The sequence below is a fragment of the Diabrotica undecimpunctata genome, chromosome 4, assembly GCF_040954645.1.
Source record: "Diabrotica undecimpunctata isolate CICGRU chromosome 4, icDiaUnde3, whole genome shotgun sequence".
NCBI lineage: Eukaryota > Metazoa > Arthropoda > Insecta > Coleoptera > Chrysomelidae > Diabrotica > Diabrotica undecimpunctata.
Window position 1 is genome coordinate 113,251,032 of NC_092806.1, and position 23,289 is coordinate 113,274,320.

At 33.1% G+C, this 23,289-nt stretch overlaps 1 protein-coding gene across 1 annotated transcript in view; it reads left to right on the forward strand.

Moving 5' to 3' along the window:
* The first annotated feature begins 528 nt into the window (after positions 1-528).
* The window catches only part of tsl (membrane-attack complex domain containing protein torso-like), a 219,484-nt gene continuing 196,723 nt past the window's right edge, over positions 529-23,289 (forward strand). The window contains exons 1-2 of the mRNA XM_072530025.1: positions 529-597; positions 656-700. The gene's annotated coding sequence lies outside the window, so the exon portion shown is untranslated. The remainder of the gene's footprint in view (positions 598-655; positions 701-23,289) is intronic.

The following is a 23,289-nucleotide window of genomic DNA, read 5'->3' on the forward strand; positions in this document are numbered from 1 at the left end:
CTGGAAAAAAGTTGTTTGGTTGTGGGTTTTACCTGTGTAACCATGAAACTTTAACTTGTATTTTCACTTAGCTGTGTTTTTTTTTTCTTCATTATCCAAATCTATAGTATTAAAAATATTAATGGTCTTTCCTCGATCGGGTGGATGGCCTTTACCAATTGTATTAACTGCCATTTTAAAAATTTAACACTTTAAACACACTAACACCGATCACACACTGAGAACGATCAATGCACTTCGAATGCTAAATCGACAAATATATAGGTACTTTCCTTAACAATTCCAAACCAAGTTTTTCACGATAATAATTTTAATTTTCGATCATTACTAGAGGAATACAGTATCTACTAAAAAATCGCCAAAATTCAATATTTTTTAGAAGAGATCTAAAAAATTGTATTTTTTTTTAGTTGAAAGTACAAATAGGTTTTGGCAATGTTTTTATTAGAAAATAAAAATTATAATAATTTGTACAGATGGCGCGCACATTCCATGTCAAAATTTTCTATTTGACAGTATTTTTGTTTTGATTTTGGCTACAATATTATTTTTATAAAAATGATATTTCATCATGTTTATGAATGTCCAATTTAAAGGGTAGGTTTAAAATCTTTTAACTTTTTTACGGTGACTGTAATAATCCTTTCTGTTTCAGATAAGTGAATATAAGTATTTTAAATGGAATTTCGGAAGCTATCACGTAAGTAAAGTTATACAATTATAATAGAAATCTAAAGAAAAATAATTAACAATAATTCAGATAATATTTCTTTATTTAATAACTCATAAAAAAATGTTGACGATCACAGTATAGTGCCTCCAACATACTATTATATCCCCTGCTTCATCGATGATGCCATAAAGGTGTTTTGCGTAAAAATAAAAAGGATGGTATCCAGAGTATTGTTGAATTGAGTTAAGGTAAAATAAGTAATATTTTGAAACTTTACTTTTGAGTTTTTTCTAAGTACGTTCCTTCATTTTGTGATACGAGTATGATCGCTTGAATTTTTGGGCCGTTTATAAACGACAATAAAGTGCTAACCCAATGTTTAGATCGTTATAAAACTAAATATTCTAAAATCGTGTCAAAATTACCAAAATTTCATATTATATACATCAAAAGAACAAGTCTAATCCACAAACACTTTTCCAGAGATTCAATAATCCATTGAAATTTGATTTTAGATAGGGTACTACTATCATCAGTGGTACTACAGCCGTAGTTAAGTCTCGATCTTTCCTAGGCGATTTCGCTGGTCGTCCTTATCGATTGCTAATGGTTGCCAATTTGCTACCCTGTCAATCTTCCTCGTGTTCTCATTCAGAAATTACGCTTTTTCACAACCTTTTTTAGTGCCTAATGTCTTTCTAATACATGTACTAGAGAGCGACAAAAAGCGGTATGCCAATGAATATTTCTAAAAAAATATATTATGATTCACATTCACATATATTTGTTCAGGAAGAACCGTTATGGATAGTATTTAGTTGATTGACATTTAAAATAATTTAGTTACTCGTCAATAAAATTGTGCTAATATTCGGATCTGTCTAACCGCGAAATGACGTCCATGAATTGTGTTCAGTGTCCAGGAGAACCGTGGTAATTATAACTCACGTTATAATACAATACAAATTTATTTGTATAATAATACAAATTTATTTGCACTTGAATCTGTTTTTTAATGGATAAAATATTTCGCATTTAAAATGTGGTAATTACATTCAGTAAAAATGAAATTTGTTTACTTTTAGTGGACATATAGTCAGTGGCGGATCCAGAAATTTTTCTCGGGGAGGGTCATGGGTCTTGAGGGTGATTTTGATATAGGATTTAGATTTTTGCACCTTTACGATTGATATGATCTGTGCCTCATGTAAGGGAACCATTTTCTCAATAATTATTTTAAGCGATATATTAAACCAGTTGTCTTAAACTTAAACAAAAAAAAATAATTTAAGCCCACATACTATATCACAGTAAAATCAAGTGTACAAGAATATTAAACCAAAGGAAAGTTATTAAAATATAAATATTGAAAAATCAAGGACTGTCAATTTAAAATAGGTATTTTAAAGACAATTAATTTAAACCCACCTATCCTATGGCTACAGAATCAAGAACAAACCAAGAATAAATAAGTACAAACCAAAGTTAAGTAATTTAAATGCAATAACTCAATATGTGTAAACATTAATTAATGTATTAAACATTTCTAATAACCTCTATCTTATCGTTGGATATCCGATATCAATTTGTAAAAACATTCATTTCTTCCTTATTGCTATAGACTTATAGAGAGGGCAAACATGGACTCTCGGAATTACAAGTATGAGAGGTATAGAAGCCTTTGAAATGTGTGTTTTTCGAAGGATGCTGAAGATTTCGTGGACAGAGCACGTGACCAACAACTAGGTGCTGAGAAGAATGAGGACTGAGAGAGAAATCCTAAATATTGTAAACAACAGAAAAACGAGTTATCTAGTACATATTTCTTCTTCTTTTTATGGCGCCGTCTCCTTTAGAAGGTTGACGATCCAATTGGCAATTGTAGTTTTGGAAACTGCTGCGCGAAAGATTTCTGCGGATGAGCGGTCGAACCATCTCCTCAGGTCTTTCAGCCACGAGTTCTGGCGTCTTCCTACTGATCTTTTGCCCTGTACTTTTCCTTTCAGTATAACTTGAAGTAATTCGTATCTTTTGCCTCTCAACACATGACCTAAGTATTGCATTTTCCTCTCTTTGATTTTTTAAAGGACAGATTTACAGAGGAGAAAAATATAACTTTCTACGACTCATTATGGAAGGGAAAGTAGAAGGAAAAAGAGGTCTAGGAAGAAGAAAATGCTCCTGGCTGAAGAATGTAAGAGACTGGGCAGGCATGGACACACATTCGATATTAAGAACAGCTTAAGATATTGAACAATTTGCTGTAGTTATAGCCACCCGTCCGTAATGAAGAAGGAACCTTAAGAAGAAGTGTAAACAGCATTTTATTTAAATTAATTTATTCATCAAAAACGTTATATAATTTAAGAATAGTTATTTCTATAATTAGGCATATTAGGCTACAAGTGAGTGAAATATTTTTTTACTCGGTATTGAAATTTTTGTCACGAATTGTCAGCAACAGCCTGCATAATTTTATAAAATGTATTCTTTTCGCCTATCCGATTTAGCAAATCGCTCTATGATTGCATCAACATGTACAGAAATTTCAGGATGCACATTGATGAGTGCTAAATTAGTTACTTTTCCTCCGAAGTTCTATTTTTAAGCCAAGTCTTTAGACGCTTAAGCGTAGAAAAACTACGCTCTGCTGTTGCTACACTGACTGGTAGTGTAATTAATATTTGCAGAAATATTCTGATATTTGGATACATTATGAATATCGCAGTTTTCTAATACGTTTAAAATAGAATCAGGAAGTTTTCCATTAGTTTACACGACTCTTTTCCACTTTTAAATCCACAATGAAAACTCTTGTTCTACTGTGGAATATACAGTAGATGGTCCAATAATATCCTGGAAGGTATCAACAATTTTTTTTAATGCTACTTTATCTTCTGGTGTGTTATCAGTTTTAGGTAAAACAACTTAAAGATTAATTAGATTTATAACTTTCGGTGAAAGCCGTTCTTTTAAATCAGCTAAGATATTGTCTAAAAGGGGTAAATAAATAGGTCTTCCGAAATATTCTTCGCAAGAGTTAGCAGGTTGGTTTTAACGAGAAACTATACGAGGCATTTTCAATGCAATGTCTAGTTGTTCAGTTATTTCCTTTACTTCATAGTAAAATTTGCTAAAAACTGATTCAGCATTTAATCTTTTATTTTAAAGAATGCATTTAATGTCTTCTATAGCCTCAGTAGCCTTTTTCAAATCTAATTTTGGTGACTGAAGAACACGACTAGGTAATACAGTTGTACCTAAAACATCACTAAGACAAACTACTGAAATGCAAACTTCATGCCTTTCAACCCAACGAGTCTCACAAATGCATTAGACAGCAGCCCCCAGTTCCTTCTTAAAAACAACATTTGGGAGAGGCATTAGCAAAAGCTACTACTTTTCTCATAGTTCCTGAAGCATTACGACATGATATAATTTTTGAAAAGCTTGCCAAGGAATTATTCAAAATATAATTGCTACATGGACAACGCAGAGCATGTTTGGCCGATTTTTTTAATTCGTTAACGGAACCTTTCTTTTTGGATGCCATTACTGAGCAACTGTCACTGTCGACACCAAAACCTACGCAAAAATTTAAATCTAAATTAAAATTCTTTACGGAATCTTCAACAATGTGGCCTAAAGCAACTCCAGTTAAGCGGCGTTCTCCTTCGGAACCGACATCTTCTCCTCGAATCGAATCGTAGGCGATAACAAATGTAATAAAATCTTCTCTAATCTCATTTATATATAGATATCGCAGATACATTCTTCTTTACAGCAAGAAATGATATCATTTTGAGTAGTCTTACTAATTAATGTAGCATTAGCCGGCGTAGTTTCCAAATGTTGCAGATCATTATCGCCAGCATCTATCCTAAACCGAAGCAATGCTCTAAAATTGCCATCATTTTTTTTGTACCATCGCTGTTTACAATACTTTTGATATTTTTATCATCCCTATGCCCTCTCAAAGAAATATTTTGTCTACCTCAAAAAGAATAACAGTTTTTATTATTGGATTCAAATTCTTCCTATTTTCTTGAATCATTTCATCTCTTATCTTCCTGCTTATAGAGTCGATGGGTTTTAAATTATTTTTTTAGGATTATTTGATTGATATTTATTTTTGTTTGGAGGGGGTCATGACCCCCGTGACCCCCACCCCCCTTGGATCCGCCACTGGATTTGGTGGAGGTAAAGAAAAGATCAAATGTTTATGTTTTATTTGAAGCAAACTGGTAAAAGTGTCAAAAACAGCACAAAAAGTACAAAAAAAAATCAAGAAAAGTAATAGAAGATCTAAATTTTATACCAGAAATGCTAATAAAAATACAGAATTATTATTTAGTATTAAGTTTTAGTCATGACAAACTTAAATATCAATGATTTTTTACTATTTAGGATAACGATTTATGTATCTGCACATGGAACGCACGAAACCTTTATGCCACAGTCGCTCTTAGATTATTGACACAAGAACTGGATAAAATGAAAGCCGATGATGTAATAGCGATTCAAGAGATCACCCGACATGAGTTTGACAGTGGTTTTCTAGTTAGTAAAAAAGGAAAGTAATTAGTCCTTCTAACTTTAAACTCATAAACAACACAATATTTAATCTACGTCTTAAAAAAAGTTTCTTTAATTATAGCTTACTTAGTGTACACTTACTTACGAGAGAAAAGGAAGAGATGAGAAAGATGTATTCTATGACACCTTAGACAAGGAATATGATTAATGTCTCCGTCAGAATGTGAAAATAATTCCTTGGGACCTTAATGCCAAAATTGGCAAAGAGAAATTTTTCCAACCAACTGTAGAACATAAGAGCTTACAAAAAGAATTAAACGATAACAGGTTGAGACTAATAAACTTTGCAATCACCAAAAATATCATCATCCAGCCTCAAGAGTCCACTGCTGAACATAGGCCTCTTCCTCATGTTTCCAACCCCGTCTATCTTGCGCCGCTCTCATCCAGTTTTTATTGAGTTTTCTTAAATCGTCAGTCCATCTTGTAGGTGGTCGACCGACGCTTCTCTTGTCTTCCCTTGGCCTCCATTCCAATAACCTCTTTGTCCATCGCCCATCTGTCATTCTGGCTATGTGTCCTGCCCATCTCCATTTTAGTCTGGCTATCTTCTCGATGATGTCAGTCACTCCGGTTCTTCTCCTGATGTCTTCGTTGGTTATTCTGTCTCGCAGAGTTATTCCTAACCACCAAAAATATGATAGTAGGAGAAAAAACATTTCCCCATACAGTGATACATACAGGAATATGGAAATTCCCTGACAAAGAAACAGTTAACCAGCTAGATCACATCTTGATATATGCAAGGTGTTCTTCCAACCTTATGGAAGTCAGAAGCTACCAAACACAGATAGTGTAAAACTAACCACTCTCTTGTGACAGCAAAAATCAGGGAAAGAATTTCAAACCTAAAGAAGGAGAATACCTTCATATACGTAACTGGAAAAATACCCCAAAGCTGGTTAAAGTCGACCTTCGTGACCATACCAAAAAAAGTAAATGCCAAGACATGCGAAGACTACAGAACAATTAGCCTAATGAGCCACTTACTTAAAACGTTCTTGAAAGTGATACACGGCAGAATATATAAAAAATGCGAAGAACAAGTATCATGGAAGCAGTTTGGATTCCGCGATTCCTTATGCACCCGAGAGGCTCTATTCGCTGTCCAAGTGCTTATGCAAATATGCAGGGATGTTAACTGTGATGTGTATACTTGTTTTATCGACTACAAAAATGCATTTGATAGAGTAAAGCATGATAAACTTATAAACATTGTGAAAGAAGTGGGGTTAGATGATAGGGACTTAAGAATCATCTATAATTTATATTACAACCAAACAGCCAATATTAAAGTGGATGACCAATTGACAGAGGCAGTCTCCATAGATAGAGGAGTGAGGCAAGGATGCATTCTGTCCCCGGTGTTATTTAATATATACTCTGAATATATCTTCGAGCAAGCGCTAGGCGAACTACAAGAAGGCGTATTAGTCAACGGAATACGTCTAAACAACATTAGATATGCCGACAAAGCAGTACTTTTTGCAGATAGTCTGGACGGTTTGCAAAGAATAATGTCGCGTATATCAGATATAAGTAGAGAACACGGATTTGATCTTAATACGAAGTACATGGTAATCAGTAAGCGCGAAATATTAAATACACAGCTTTTGGTTAATCAATATCCAATTGACAGAGTGGACAGCTACACATACCTTGGTACCAACATTAACAGCCAATAGGATCACTCCAGTGAAATAAAACAACGCATAGGAAAAGCGAGATCGGCGTTCATAATGATGAAGTCTCTTTGATGCTATGTATTTTCTACGTTATTATACGGAGTAGAGGCCTGGACACTTTCCGAAGTTTCTTTAAGAAAACTCGATGCATTCGAGATGTGGTGTTACAGACGTATTTTAAGAATTTCATGGGTGGATCGTGTGGCTAATGTTGAGGTCCTACGTAGAATAGGCAAGGAATACGAGATTATTAACACCATCAAAGAGCGCAAACTAGAATATCTTGGCCATGTTATGAGGAATGAACAGAGATACGGCTTGTTGCAACTTATTCTTCAGGGCAAGGTATTTGGAAAGAGAGGACCAGGGAGAAGAAGAATATCTTGGCTTCAAAACCTGAGAAAGTGGTTTAATACATCGACAACCGGACTATTCAGAATAGCAGCAAGCAAAGTTAGGATAGCCATGTTGATCGCCAACATCCGGAACGGATAGGCATCGTAAGAAGAAGAAAGAAGGAGAAAAATATAAAACAAGACAGAGTTAATATTTATAGTCTGCAGATTGAAGCCGTTGCGAAAGAATCTAAGGGACAAATGGACGAAAGAATAAAGAGCCTGGGAACAGGAGAAAATGTGGAGGAATTCTCGACAAAATGTAGAAACATAATAAATGAGAAGGCAACGAAAATTTTGGGGAAAACCAAACCGGTTTATAAAAACGAATGGTTTGACAAAGAGTGTTAAGAAGCAAAAGATAAAAAATAGAGCATATTTAAAGACAAATCAAAAAGTATGTACAAGAGGAGCATAGGAGGAATACCAGACCCTAAGAACAGAAGAAGAAAGATTACATAGAATAAGAAAAATGCAATTTGAGGAAAAGCAGTTGGAAAATATAGAAGGGCTAAGAAATCAAAACGAAACTGAAAAGTTCTACAGAAATCTAAACATAATGAGCGAAGAGTTTAAGCCAAGAATGCGTAGCTGTAAGGATAGAGAAAAAATATCCCAAATGCTAAATTTCTATATCCGCAATGTTAGCATAAGGTAAGCACAAAAGTTAGCACGAAGGTATGAAAGCACAAGGAAGAAAATGTGCTAAAAAAATGTTTAATTTGAGGAAAAAGGAAGAAGAAAAAATGCAATTTGAGGAAAAAAAGTTATATCCTAAGGGGTACAGCCTTAATCTTGAATAGATGGGTTGAATTTTTCGACGCAAATTTTAATGACCATCATTTTGAAGAAACAGATAATACCCTAGTAGATCAAAATGATTTAAATCTATTCAACACAACCGAAAGACCAACTACCATTGAAGAGGTTGCCCAAGCTATTAAAAAGCTCAGAAATAATAAATCACGAGGAAATGATCAAATTTGGAGTGAGCTCCATACGAATGGTGGCAACGCAACGCCTTGCTAGAGACACTGCATTAACTTTTACTTCTTATCTGGAAAAATTCCCCTTCCCCCCCCCCCTGTGAATAGTGTCAAGGCATGATATGCCCGTTAGACAAAATAAGCGACCAGCTCCAGTGTGAAAATACTACAGGGGTATAATCCTGTTAACAACTGCTTACAAAGCATACTAGCAAATATTATCTATGAAAGGCTACTAGTTTACATAGCGGGCATAATACGAAAATACCAGGCTAGATTCACTACAGAAAAATCAACAATTAACCAGATTCAATCAGATACGACAGATTATCGAGAAAACATTGAAATTTAACATTGAAACCCATCACCTATTCGTCGATTTCAAGGCAGCATACGACAGTCTCAAGAGAACGGTACAATATCAGTCAATGCCTGAGTTTGGTATGCCAGAAAAACTTTTCGATTAACGAGAATGACAATGTCTAACTTAGAAGCCAGTATTAGTATATCGGGAGAGAATTATAGAACTTTTGAGATAAAGGATGATTAGAGACGGCGTGCGGCGGTACTATATACATTAGATCGATACAAGTTTTAGCATACGCTAATGACATTGACATAATAATAGGGCGTAGCAAGCTAGATGTTGAGCAATATTTCCTAGCATTGGAAACAGCAGCGAAACAGGTCGGTATAGTCCTAATGTAACACTATAACACTAATGAAAAAACTTGAGGCCTTTGAGATGTGGATTTACCGACGAATATTGCGAATAAGTGATGATGTCATTCACTCTCTAATAAAGAAAATAGATCACCTCCATTTATACTAAATTTCAATGAAATGTGTGATTTTATGGAAAATGTTTTAAACTCTCCTAACCCTGAATTAACTTCTAAAGATTACTCCAATGAACCAGAGGAACTAATTCAGATCCTTAATTTTGTTTATTGTTACACACAAAATACTAGGTTAAGAACTAATATCACCCGACTAGAGAAAAAAATAAACCCTAACCCTACTTCAGCTGACGAAACTGACGAATCATCACTAGTTGAGAGATAATCAAGGGATGATTTTCATTAAACACTTGTACTCCGATGTGATATCTCATTATCCTAATTATCTCCAAATTTTCAGTAATGCCTCTGAAGCTCATGACGGACACGCTGCTGCATACTAGTGTAAATACACTATATCACACTATATCCATACCTTCAAACTGCTGCATCCTCACAGGCGAGACCACAGCCATTTTGGAAGCCTAATTTTCTTCAAAACGCGTAGTTAGAATAAACGTGTCATCATCACTGACTCGTTAAATGCCCTATTAGGTGTAAAACAAATATACCCTACAAATCCAATATTTCAGGCTATAAAAAATGAGATAAATATAATTCAGTCAACTCGAAAAGAAGTAGCATTTATCTGGGTACCGTCGCATGTAGGAATAGCTGGAAATGAGAAACTACAACCTAGAAAACACAAGTCGAATAAACTCACAATACACAACCAAATCAAGAAATTACCCATACTCAGATCTCAAAAACCTAATTAAAGACCACTGTATGAACATATGGTAAGACTACTGGAAAGATTCAGGAGCCAAACTATATGAGATTTATCCCCTTGTGAAGACCATCTCGAATAATCCATCCAATAAAAGGGACCAAGTAATAACTAACCGACTAAGAATTGGACACACTGCACTGACCCATAAATTCTTAATCAACAAAGAATCTTCTCCAACCTGCAGAAACTGTTCTCTCCCATTGACGGTGAAGCATATTCTGATTGACTGTCAGTATCACGTTGATATATCGTGTATTTACGTTTATATATATATATATATATATATATATATATATATATATATATATATATATATATATATATATATATATATATATATATATATATATATATATATATTTAATGTAAATAAAATGAACTCTTGTGTACGTTACTCCACTAATAACCCTGCGTGGTTGATGTGGATTATAGGTTTTTTCTAAATAAAAAAAAAATTGATAGTTTCTTGTTGATGTTCTTGTTCATTTTTCCGTTATTTCATTTTCTTCTTGTTTAAATCAACTCTTTAGTGTCCTAACTTATTTTTCATCTGTCTTCTTTTTTGGAAAATGTTTTTCTTTTTTTTTCTTTCTCTTTCTCTTATATTTTAATCTATTTATAGCTCTCCTCTGAAGCTGTATTATTCTTTATAATATCATTAATATTTTGTTGATATTGGTCAACATTTAATGAGGGCGTCTAACTTTACAAGGTTTAACCATTACCATTCTGTGGTAGATACCTATAATAATAATTAATAAGATCAAACCAAGATGATAAATATTAACAAGAAATACATAATTGAGAACTGAAGAAATATTTGTCAAAGTGGTGTACATTGTACATAGTGAAAGGGAAAAAGGTAGTTTAAGAAAGCTGAGCAAAGAAATAAAACGAAAATGAAAGGCTGATAATTAGCAATACTATCACAATATATGTAAAGAAATTGCGGGGAACGATTAATAAATAATTTTACCAAAAATAGCTTGTTGGTCATTAGCCCTTTTTATTTATTTAAGTATCTATTTTATTTATTCATTATTATAAATATAGGTCTCTTCCATTCATCTTAACCCTCAACGGGCGTGGTTTATTCTGGCATTATCTGCGTCCTGGGGTCTACCGGACCCCATTTTTTGAGTTTTTTTGTGAAATTAATAAAGACATTATTTATTATTTCATTATAATTTGTAATCATTCAAGCTGGAGTAACACCGTGTAAGCCCATTTTTAATTTATTTTTCATTAATAATGACAAATGCTAAAAAACTGTAACATAACTTATTTTTCAAGGTTTTCTGACAGCAGAACCTAATTTCTTACAAAAGAGATATAAAAAATAAAATCACTATTTCTTTCTTGATTTTTTCGTTTCATATAAAGAACAAGGAACTAAAATATACAAATGCTTTAATCAAAATATATTATTATCAACAAAACTGCGAGCTAATTACAGTAACATTTTTCTAAATGCAATTCTTGCAGACATATGCCCTGCAGTCGCCGCAGATGGATCGGGAACATTTGCTGCACGACATTTTTGTTTTTTATGTCATTCTTTCGATTGCAGATACCACATCTCTTTCGTTTCTAGTTCTGATTATTTAATTCTACCCTCTCTGCTTCAGGTAAAGCTTTCTTTAGTAGTCTACCGATACCCATGCGAAGCTCCCTAGGTAATCGAAAATTGTACAGTCTTATATTAACACTAGTAATTTTGCCTGTTGCCATGCGGGGATCCAACCAACTGCCATTTACGGTCACCCCACTCAATTTTGTCTGACTCTCTCCAGTTTTTTCTTACTCACTATAAGTTTTCTAGTAAACGGGAGTAAATTCCTCATATCCTTCTCCAATAATTTCTCAATTCGAAGTAAGAGTAAACCCATTCACTGGAGTGAACCCACTCACACTAGCAAGTTCGTTGTACGTCGTATGTAGCATGCGTGAAATGCAGATCTTTGCAAGAATAAAACAAACATGTAATATTATATATAAATAACATGTAATAATTATTTAATTAATTTTGCATACAATTACACATTTAAAAACATTTAATAAGAGACAGAGTTATGTCTACACAAAAAGAAGAAGAATCTTACAAAACATTTTTAAAAACTATATTTTTAGTGAAAACTCTATCGCTCCCTTGGATTAATTTTCCTTGCGATGGTGTATCCACAACTTTGACGCTTACGTTTGCCTTTTTTGTCAATCTTGAAAAAACATAACTTACATAATGATTTTAATTATTTCACAAAATAGATCTAACCTTTAAATTAGAGCAACCAAGATTTTTGTCAATTTTGCGAAAAAAATAATAATAAATATTCGTATTATTAATTATCTATGTAATTAATATGTATTAATATATGTAATTAATATTGTAAGTATTTTTAATTGAACGTATAATTTTAAGAACATAATATGAATGAAATGTCAGATGTGAGTAGTTCAGATTTTCTTTCCTAGATGGCGCTAGGTTTTAAATCTAAAATATCGTAAAGCTTTAAAATATATTATAATAAATTTTACCTTAAAAATAATATTAAAATTAATTATTAATTATGTTAATATGTAATTAATACAGTATGATTAATTAAACTTATTGTTTCAAGAACAAGATATGATTGAAATTTGGTAGTTCATATTTCTTTTCTAGATGGCACCGTTAGTTTACTGGAGTGTGACTTGTCATCATAGCCTTTTATATAGATTATATAGATAGACATGGTGCTGCAAGTTGTCTTGCAAGAATTGTTTAACAGTCTTTTCTCTCTATGGCTTGGTTGTTTTTATAACGTCCATGTAAAATGTGTGCATTGAACCTGCAATATTCAATATTGTAAAAAAATAGTCATTGGCCATCGCCTAGTTCGCCGGTTAGTAGAATATGTGGTACATTTTCCACAGTAAATATAGCCATTATAAAAATAGTGGTTACTTGCGTCTGTTAGAGTCATCATTTTCAGTCCCTATTTCTGAGGTTTATTAGGTATGTAAATGCGGAACCTATATCTACCGCTAAATCTTATCAGCATTTCGTCGATACAACACAATTCTCCCATAGAATAACAGTTTTGAAAATTTTTTACAAAACGCTCAAATAATAAGACACTGCTGCAGTTCGATCATTAGTTTTATGTTCTTCTCGATCTGCATTATGAAACCTAAAACAAAAGCAATAAAATATGTACACTAACTATTCAGTTAACAAATCTTAGACATGCGAGCAATACATATATTCTTTTCAAAGACATAATGGATCTGAATATGTCTCGTCCCGTTCCATCTGTTGCAAATACATATTTCTTGCAAGTCTTCATCATTTCACTTGAAACTGCAGAGTTATACAAGAAAGCGAGAAACGCTCTAACGAAAAAAAAATTGTCGGTCAATTACCTAGAAACACCTCGTTAGTTTACTTCAAAGCCACTTTATGGTGTTTTATTCTTTATAATTAATTTGCTTTTCATCTAAATAAAATAACATGTATCATTTGCACGTTTGTTTGAGGAAAATTTCTGGACAATCTGTATTTTTATAAATATAATAAATTATTTCAAAATTTTGCGTAGATGTAACATATCGGTGTAAATTGATTCGCCCACTGTGATATTATTTTAATAACATCATAACAGTTTAATTAACGACCGATCCATTTATTTCAAGTTCAAATTTTTACAATCTCATGATCATAAAAACAGTTTTCCACAAGAAGTAAGTATTTAACAATTCTTCTCGCATAAAAATGATAAAGACCAAAGAAGATATGCATCTAGCATAGGTAATTCTATATCATTAAATAAGTCAAGGTAAACGCGTTGAATGAGCTCCTAAATTCTTGAGGTAATATTAACCTGTATACGCGCTTGTAAAAAATTTACTTGTTTATGTTCTTTTAATTTTTTTAGTATGTAATTTTATTATTTTCTTAAAGAAATATCTATTAACACATTTTAAAATGCTATTATAAGCAGAAATAGTGTCATTAAGTGTTCAAGAAATTATGAAAAGCACCTTGACAATAAACAATAAACAACAGCACCAAAAAGTGTTAAAACGCTCTTAAAATCTTTTTTCTTTCCATAATATTGTAACCATTTTTACACGTACGGTTGCAAAGTCTTGATTATTTCTGAGCCATAAATGCTTTCATTTGATGCCATTATATGCTGAATGATGAATTTTTCTTCATTATTAGCCCAAACTTTATCCTTCGTTATGGCGATATGACCTGACCTCCTCCATTTAAGTTCAGCTACATGTTATGTGATAATCTCTACACCACTTCTGCAAAAATTTCTTCATTTCTCACCTTATTACACTCTTAAGGTTATACCTTACAATGACCTTCTATTCTACGTTAGGTCGCTTGTAGTTTACATGCGGATATTTTTTTGATAGTCAGTGCCTCTGCCCGCACCGTAAGTAAAACAGGTAGGACGCATGGCCTAACGGAGTTGCTCTTATCATTAATATATATATATATATATATATATATATATATATATATATATATATATATATATATATATATATATATATATATATATATATATATATTTTGAACCTATTCTCTATCCTTCCATTGTTGGATGTAGGTCTCCCCCAGTTCTCTCCATCTTTCCCTATCTTGAGCTGTTCTCTGCCATGTGGGACCTCCTTGTTTCCTGATGTCATCTTTCCACCTCATCTGTGGTCTGCCTCTTGATCTCTTTGCATTGTATGGACGCCACTTTCCGATGGCATTGTTCCATCGTCCGTCTTGGAGACGTTCATTGTGTCCAGCCCATTTCCATTTCAGTTTTGCTGCTTGTTCTATCCCGTCTACTGTCTTTGTTTTGGTTCTGATCCACTGGTTAAGTTTTCTACCTTTAAGTGATATACGTGATATACCCAACATTTGTCTCTCCATCGCCTTTTGTGCCTTCCTTATCCTATCCAAATTGGCCTGTGTAAATGCCCATGTCTGTGCTCCGTAGGTGAGCACCGGTATTATACATGAGTTATATACCTTGCTTCGTAAGTATAGAGGGATTGTTTGATTTTTTAGAACGTAAGAAAGTTTGCCGAATGCTGCCCATCCCATTCTTACTGGTCTCGATATTTCGGCTGTTTGATTTTCTCTGTTAGCTCTGATTGCTTGTCCTAGATAGATATACTCATTTACCTGTTCTATTTTTACTGTTTGTATTTTTATTGCCTCTTGGTCTTTTGTATTTCTCATTACTTTTGTTTTGTTGAAGGTAATTTTTAGGCCTTTTTGCAGTGATTTTTCATGGAGTTGTTTCTTGTCGTTCCGAGGAGATCAGGAGTATATCATCCGCATATCTAAGGTGATTTAGGTACTTTCCGTTAATACATATTCCTCTGTTTTCCCAATCTGTTGATTTTATGATATCTTCGAAGGTCAAGGTAAACAGTTTAGGTGAAATTATATCGCCTTGTCGGACTCCTCGTTTAACTTTTATATTATCCGTTATTAATTTGTCGTCCAGAATTACGGTCATGGTTGCGTTTTGGTAAATATCATGTATCAATTGTCGGTATCTTTCTATGCTACTATTGACCAGAGCTTCTTCCACCGCCCAGTGTTCAATGCTGTCGAAAGCCTTTTTATAATCTACGAATGCTAAGTACAGCGGAAGGTTGTATTCATATATATATATATATATATATATATATATATATATATATATATATATATACAGGCTGGTCCTTAAGTAATTGTACAAAAAGAAACAGTAGATTCTAAACTTTAAAATATTACGATTTAAGTCAAATTGCTTTAATAAACTGTTGATATTAAGAATGATACAGGGTGTTAAAGTGCAAAATTAGAATTTTATTTTTCGCTATAACTTTCATGTTTGTAAACATTTATGTATAAAAATTTACAACTGGGCACTTTTAAATATGAGAAATTATAATTTGATTCACACTTTGATGTAACTGATAGATGGCGCCACTTATGCAACATATGTGGTATAAATTTGCACTTAACTTTTTTGCTCTTTAAGTTACTTGCATTTGGGATGAAAAATATTAAAGATACATACATTATTTTAACAAGAAAAAGATATACTAGTTAATAACTTAAAAACTCAACAGTTTTCGAGATAATCGCATTTTAAAAATCAGCTGCATAATTCTGATCTAAGGCAATTACTCCAGGCAACGAAGAAAAAATAGACAAAAACATTAATACTTCTGAATTTTGGTATAAAATACCTTTAACTAAAGTTAATAGTTAACGAAATATTAAATAAAATAAATATATCAGCAGGATAATTAATAATAGGATATTTAAATGGGAATAAGCCACAATTAAAGGTTAAAATACATTTATTGACGTTTCAATTTCCACTTCGGAAATCGTTCTCAAAATACAAACATTAGTAAATTAAACAAATTTTGTTTAATTTACTAATGTTTGTATTTTGAGAACGATTTCCGAAGTGGAAATTGAAACGTCAATAAATGTATTTTAACCTTTAATTGTGGCTTATTCCCATTTAAATATTATTTAATTTAAAATGCCACAAGAAAATAGCTTCAGAACAAAATTAATAATAGGATTTGACAAAATAACAGAATAATAGGATTTTACATCAAACATTTTACATTTTATGTTAAATTAAAGTCATAATCAAAACATTTTGTTTACAAACTAAATTAATAAATAGTTAAAATAAATATCCAAATCTTATGGTATATTATGGAACTACATCTTATTTGTCGCAAAAATTAAATAATGTATTAAAATGTAATGTATCTCGTTCATTGGTTACTTATATACACACGGAATAACCTATCGATGACATTACTTATTTATATGATTACGTTACAGCTTACGAGTAACTATAATTACATCTCGAACAAATGGACTATTATGACTTACTAGCGAACTAATATTATGCTGAACTAAATTGCCTGTGGGTTTACTATATTTATAACATAATACTTTTGCTACTATATTGTAGAAAAAGTATTATGAAATAGGACACATATGTGTTATTCAATACCTGTGCTCTAGTTTCTATTTGTCCTAATAAAAATGGATAAACACTTTACGTAATGAACAATAAGTATTCTTTTCGGATTTTTTATGAATTATATCAATATCTTACCACATTGCCAAGGAATATGACTACCACGACCAATCCAACGTTCAGAAAGTTGTATTTAAGTATGTTCTAACTGCCTTCTCTCTAGAATGTGGTGGTGTACCATCTTGCATAAACCACATATTTTGGGTTTTTAGCATTTTACAATAGAGAAAAAGAAATACAACGCCATTATAGAAACTTAAGAAGCAATAGCAAAGGGAAATTGTAAAGATGATGACGGCCAACATCTAAATACGGACACGGCACCTAAAGAAGAAGATGAAATATCTTTTCTCCAATAAGACATTTAGTACCCATAACAAAGCATTTTGTGATGTTACATTATCATCTTTGAGTTGTTTTAATAAGAATAAACTATGAATTATGCTTATCTACAGGTATTCAGTGCTTTACCGCACAAATATCAAACTAAGAATTATTGTGCAGCTTACTTGTAAAATGCATTTATATCGAAAACAGTTGAATTTTCAGGTTACTAACAAGTATACCTTTTCTTTGTAAAAATAATGTATCTTTAATATTTTTTAACACAAATAGAGCTAACTTAAAGAGCAAAAAGTTAAGTGCAAATTTATGCCACACATGTGGCATATGTGGTGCCCTCTATTAGTTACATTAAAGTAAGCATAAAATTATAATTTATCCTACTCAAAAGCACCCAACTGTAAATTTTTGTCCAAAAATATTTACAAACGTAAAAGTTATAGCAAAAAATAAAATTTTAGATTTCCACTTTAACACCCTGTATCTTTCTTAATATCAACATTTTATTAAAGCAAGTTAGCTTAAATCGTAATATTTTAAAGTGCAGAATCTACGGTTTCTGTTTGTACAATTACTTAAGGACCACCCTGTATATATATTTATTATGATAACTTAATTTTGAAATTCCATACACAAAATTAAATTAATTGTGATCTAATTATCAAATTAAAACAAAAAAATGTATTTAATGAATTTTAGTGTATTCGCCAGATTAATAAATATATGTTTTTCTGATCTCAGGGGTCTTAATTGGGTTCAAAGAGATTATCTTTTCTTTTTATAAGTGCTTCAGAAAAAAAGAGGAGTAGAAGGAAAGAAATCAATTGGTGCAATAAATTAAAAATATAATGACCAAATACCTTTGAGGTAGATTTTCATACACTAAATAAATATTTTATAAATAAATGTTTCCCTAAATTATTCTGTTGCATATACAATTAACCACAAAACAATTCGAATTTAATATAGTTCAATCAATGTCTTGGTTCCACAATTTGCCTCTGTATTTTTCTAAACGGATTTACTTTAATTAGTTGCCTATCCAACAAACTCCTTCCCGGGTTCTGGTTATAAAAAGAAAATTGTCGACAAACTCCTAACAATGTTTATTTCTCCTATTGGAAGGCCAAAATTCTCCTTAGGTATGCTTCGCTCCAAGAATAGTAAATTATTTTACTTACAAATACTGCAACTATACCTTTCAACACTTTCTTTGCACTACTTGTCGCCACAATAATTTTTCTTTCACCGGTTTATCCTTTCGATTTTGTCTTCACTCGCTTCAAGTCCAACAGCAGCTGATCTTCCTTGCTTTTTCAATCTCATTCCCGTCTGTCTATATCTTCCATAATTTCTTGTAACCAATCAAAACATTTTTTCTTTGCATTCAACCAAATTCCAAAACTCTCCAAATTCTTAAAATTCAACTAATTTCAAATTCCCGTAATTAATTAATCCCGTAAGTTAATGACCGCTTTTGAGATAACAGAAATGAATCCCTGAAAACGGTGGGTAGATATCATATATCAATGCAACCGATTTATTTACAAACTATTCTTAAATCTATTGATTTTAATAATTTAGAAAGTCCCAGTTAAAACATAAATCTAAAATTTGCAAAATCTGTATTTTAGCACTTTACCAACATTATAAAATTAAAACCGTATATCTAGAATATAACTATAACATAATTTTACAAATTGTTTGTCTGCTTCTTTTTTTTTTCTCTGTACATTTTTATCTACATACAATTCCGGATCATATTAATATATGGTTGGTATTTCAAAATTAGTCAGATATCTAACGTAGATAAATGACATTATGTTTTCACTTAATAGACAAAGATAACAATTCTATTTCCCCCTAGTCTCCCCTCCACATTATGTAAGATCGCCCATCACAACAAACGATAAAACCGATTATTTCCGATCCAATTACTCTTGGAGCGAGCCACCAACTTGGATAAAAGATAACCGAACTTAGCCAAAGCATGCATATGAATCCAACTCCATAACTAAGGTGATTTATATTAGACTTGGTTTCTGTTTGGCACAAGGTGGTGGTTTGTTTGAACATTTAATTCGCTAAGAATTTTCTTGGTTTAGAATTTCTAATTGTTTGAAATTATTTTTATAGTGACATTCCAGCTTGTTATGAGCCAAAGCCTTCTTTAGAACAATCTTCCATTCGCCCCTGTCTCTGGCAACTCTTCTCCATGCTTTAACTCCAACGGATTTTAGACCATCCTCTATGTTATCTTGAAACCTAAGTTTTGGTCTTCCTCTGGCTCGTCTTCCCACTTGTCCTCTTCGGTCGAAAATTTTTCTCATCATTGTATCTTTATCTCACCTAATTACCAGGTAGGCTCTGAAGGATATGTGTCTGTTAGGAACACTAAGGGTTTGTTGCGCATCTAGGATTTCTCCTTCACTTTTACATGTGATCTATGGCTTTACTGTTGAGGATCTTAGCCTCGGTTTTGTCGGCCGCCGGTATGAAGTCCCTGCTTTCCATAAACGTTCATTTTGTTAAGGATTCGGTTACCTTTATTCGTGATTTACCAGTTTCCGTAAATCTTACTTCTTCTTTCTGTAGGAAAAAGCTGCGGTCAGGTATTTGCCCCAGTTCTCATCCATTTTAAAGAAGCCACTTGGCCCTTTAAGTTTTTTGACCATTATTTGGTAGACGTCTCCCCATATGTTTTTTTCTAGGTTTTCGCATAGTTCTTTTCAGCACCCTCTTTTCTGACATTGATTTCTCGCACAAGCTACTTCTTCATGGATTTTATTCTTTTTACCTCTTTTTTCAACACTCGGTTTCTCCCTCTTTCCCTCGTGACTTTTCTCTTTAGCTTGACGTATCCTCTTATTATTCCCTTTATCTTTTTTCTCCGTCCACTAGTAGAACCGTCTATTTGCTCTTTTAGTCTAAGGGTTGCACTTTTCTATTATTTTCTCGTATCCTTGTTTAAAATTTCGAGCAATGCCCTCCATGTCTGAATTCTCTCTTTGAGTGTCTTTTAACGAGATGTTTCGACATGCCTCCCTTCTTTTTGCCTTTTTTCTAATTTTAAACAAGCTGTACTTGTGATAAGTGAATATTTCTCTATCTAGGACGTCCAATTCCTCCACCACCTGATTACTTATCGATATCGTTGCCATTGTGATGTCGATATGTGTTTGACTTTCTCTCCTAACAAAAGTCGCCTTGGTATTATTAGGTACCACTGCGTTCAGGTCCTAAATGACCTCATTACATCTTTCTTTCCTCTCATAATTCCTGGGTGCCCCCCATGAAATGGGTTTTTTTATTCAAATCCCCAGCTACGATTGGTTTGTTTTAACTATGTCGCCATGATTGTGTTCCAAAATAAAATCCAAAAATCTTGTGTTTCTCTAGTACGTATTTATCATAGTATGTCTTTAACCCAGATCTTTGTTTCTAATATTGACTGCGACATCTTGCCTCTTATCCGTAATCTAGCCTTCGTGAGCTGCAATATTGATATTTGGCTCAGACATTACCCACAGGTCCACTTTTAATTCATAATCCCTGCTCTTGAGAACCTTATGTGTCGTCCTAAACCACCCCAAATTCACATTACATTAAAATCAACCCTTTACATTCGTCCTTAGTAGGAGCGAATTTAATGGCTTTCTCTTCTTCCTATTAACGCGTAGCATGATAGTGGTCGATATCTGGTTATCGTTACCTTACAACGCACCCTATCAGGGCCTTCTTCTGCCAGACCAGCGTATCAGCCGCTGTTCTACTGGCCTTTACCACTAACGTGTCTCCCCTGTACTATCCCTCTTTATTATTAATGATTTCAATTAAAGCTTCCTCCCTTGATTCTACGATGTTTACCAGCGCATTTATAACTTCCTCACCTTCTAACGCATTAGAGATGCAGCTTCTTTTTTTCTTTTCTTTCCTAATTTCCTTACGACTTCTGATATATCCATGGCCCTTTTCAAACTGTTTAAATAACTGTGTAAGTAGCGTTCATATAAATTTTCTCCTTTCTCCATTGCGAAGATGACATTTAAGTACAAAGTCTATTTTTTCAATATATAGTTCTCTAACTAGTTGTTCCAGTTCTGGGTGGCTTTGTGCCCATGCTGCGGTATAATTTTCTGCTAGTTCTCGTTTCCCTCTTATATCCAGCATAATTATCACATCCTTATTTCCTATCCCCTTTTTCTGATCCCTTTTCTAAGTAAACATCAATCTTCCCCTATTTCTTTTTTTCCATCTTTCCATATCTTTTCTGTGTCTTCTATTTCTGCCTTAACCTGGTACCTCTAGGTATCCTGGTGTTCCAGGTATCCCAGGGGCATTATTTACGACTGCATTCCACGTAGACATTCATTCTATGATCACGGTAGCCCACAAGTCATGATTACAGCTTATTTTATCCAAATTTACTCCTCTAGGCCTTGTCCCAGTTGCCTCCTTTTAGCGATCGGCGGCTAAACAGTGCCCGCCTTACAAATATATGCAACTAAAACGGAGTTACGCCGCTGCTATTATGGCCAAACAAAGCACTACTTGTAGTTCATTCAGTTCACGCATCCAGAACAACTGAATAGAATCCACTCGATCCTGCCGGCCTCACATTGGTAACGATCAGAACTAAGCCAGTTCTCAGCATATGGATGCATTATTAACGAGGATATGAACTGCATTATATTCTGATATCGAGAATCTGTCGTTAAATGGTATAACATTAAGTTTAATTAAAGTTCAAATTCATTTATTTCTCGTTTTTCTTGTTTTTGTAGATTGTGTCAGAACTTTGATCTGCCTTAATCCGTGGGACCGACTGATAACTTAATATGAGATTCTGTATTAAGAATCTTTATTATTTTTTATATGGTAAAAATTGTAAAAAATTCCCCAAGTATCGGATTATTTCGCCCATACTCGTTTACCAGAACCTCGTCTTAACTAGCAGGTGATACCACGTAGTTTTAGATTATTTCTCGCATTTATGAGATTTCCTTTTAAATCGCTTCATGTGTTGATGTTAGTCAAACAGATAGAGTTTAGATACATAGGTTCCTTAAATAATAAAAATTACAAGTAGTAATTTTCCTTATGTAACTTATATAAACGAAATATTAAATATTTTAAAGTAAAGTAGAATACAGTCAAATAGCATTGTCGGTGCTTTTGAGATATATTCCTGGGAAAACTTTATTAGAGGATAATTCTTTTTGATTAAATGAAATTAACTTCATAATAATAATCCCTGTCAGATAAGTAGTGACGTAGTGATATCATTTAATTGGAATTTAATAATGCTGCATGATGCATCGTATCTAATCTTTACTGTAAAAAATCTCATACTTATTTCTGGTAAAATGTTTCGTGGTTCTGAATTCTTTTTAAAATGAATTTTAACCAGGCCGACCATTAAATAAGACCCCGTCTTCCTATTCTTCTTCTTCTTCTCGCGTCTAGGATTACTCCTGTTTGTCTGCCTCTTATTCTGTTTCAGTCGTTGTTGACTCTACATTATCTTTCCACCTTTTTGGCGGCCTTCCAACTTGTCTTCTGCTATACGGCTTGTTGTTTTTCCAGATGTTCGCTAATCTATCTGGTCCCATTCGGTTTACATGTTCGTTCCAGTGTTTTTTTCTTGTTTTTATCCACCTGTTAATATTTTGAATTTTGCATTGTTCGCGTATACTTTTGTTGGTTTATCTTTCTCTTAATGATATGCCCGCTATTGATCTTAATACTTTCATTTCGATATTGTTGATTTGCTGTTTCGTCTTTCCTGTATCAGTCCTTGTCTCCGCTGCATATGTTAGGATTGGTCTTACTGTTGTCTTGTATACTTTTATTTTGCTTTCCATGGTCAGATGTTTGTTTCTCCATATGGTTTCTCGGAGGCAACCACTTACTCTTGCCGCTTTTGATGCTTGCCTTGTGGTCTCCTTGTGGTTATATCCCTGTAACTAGTGATTTCTATTCCTA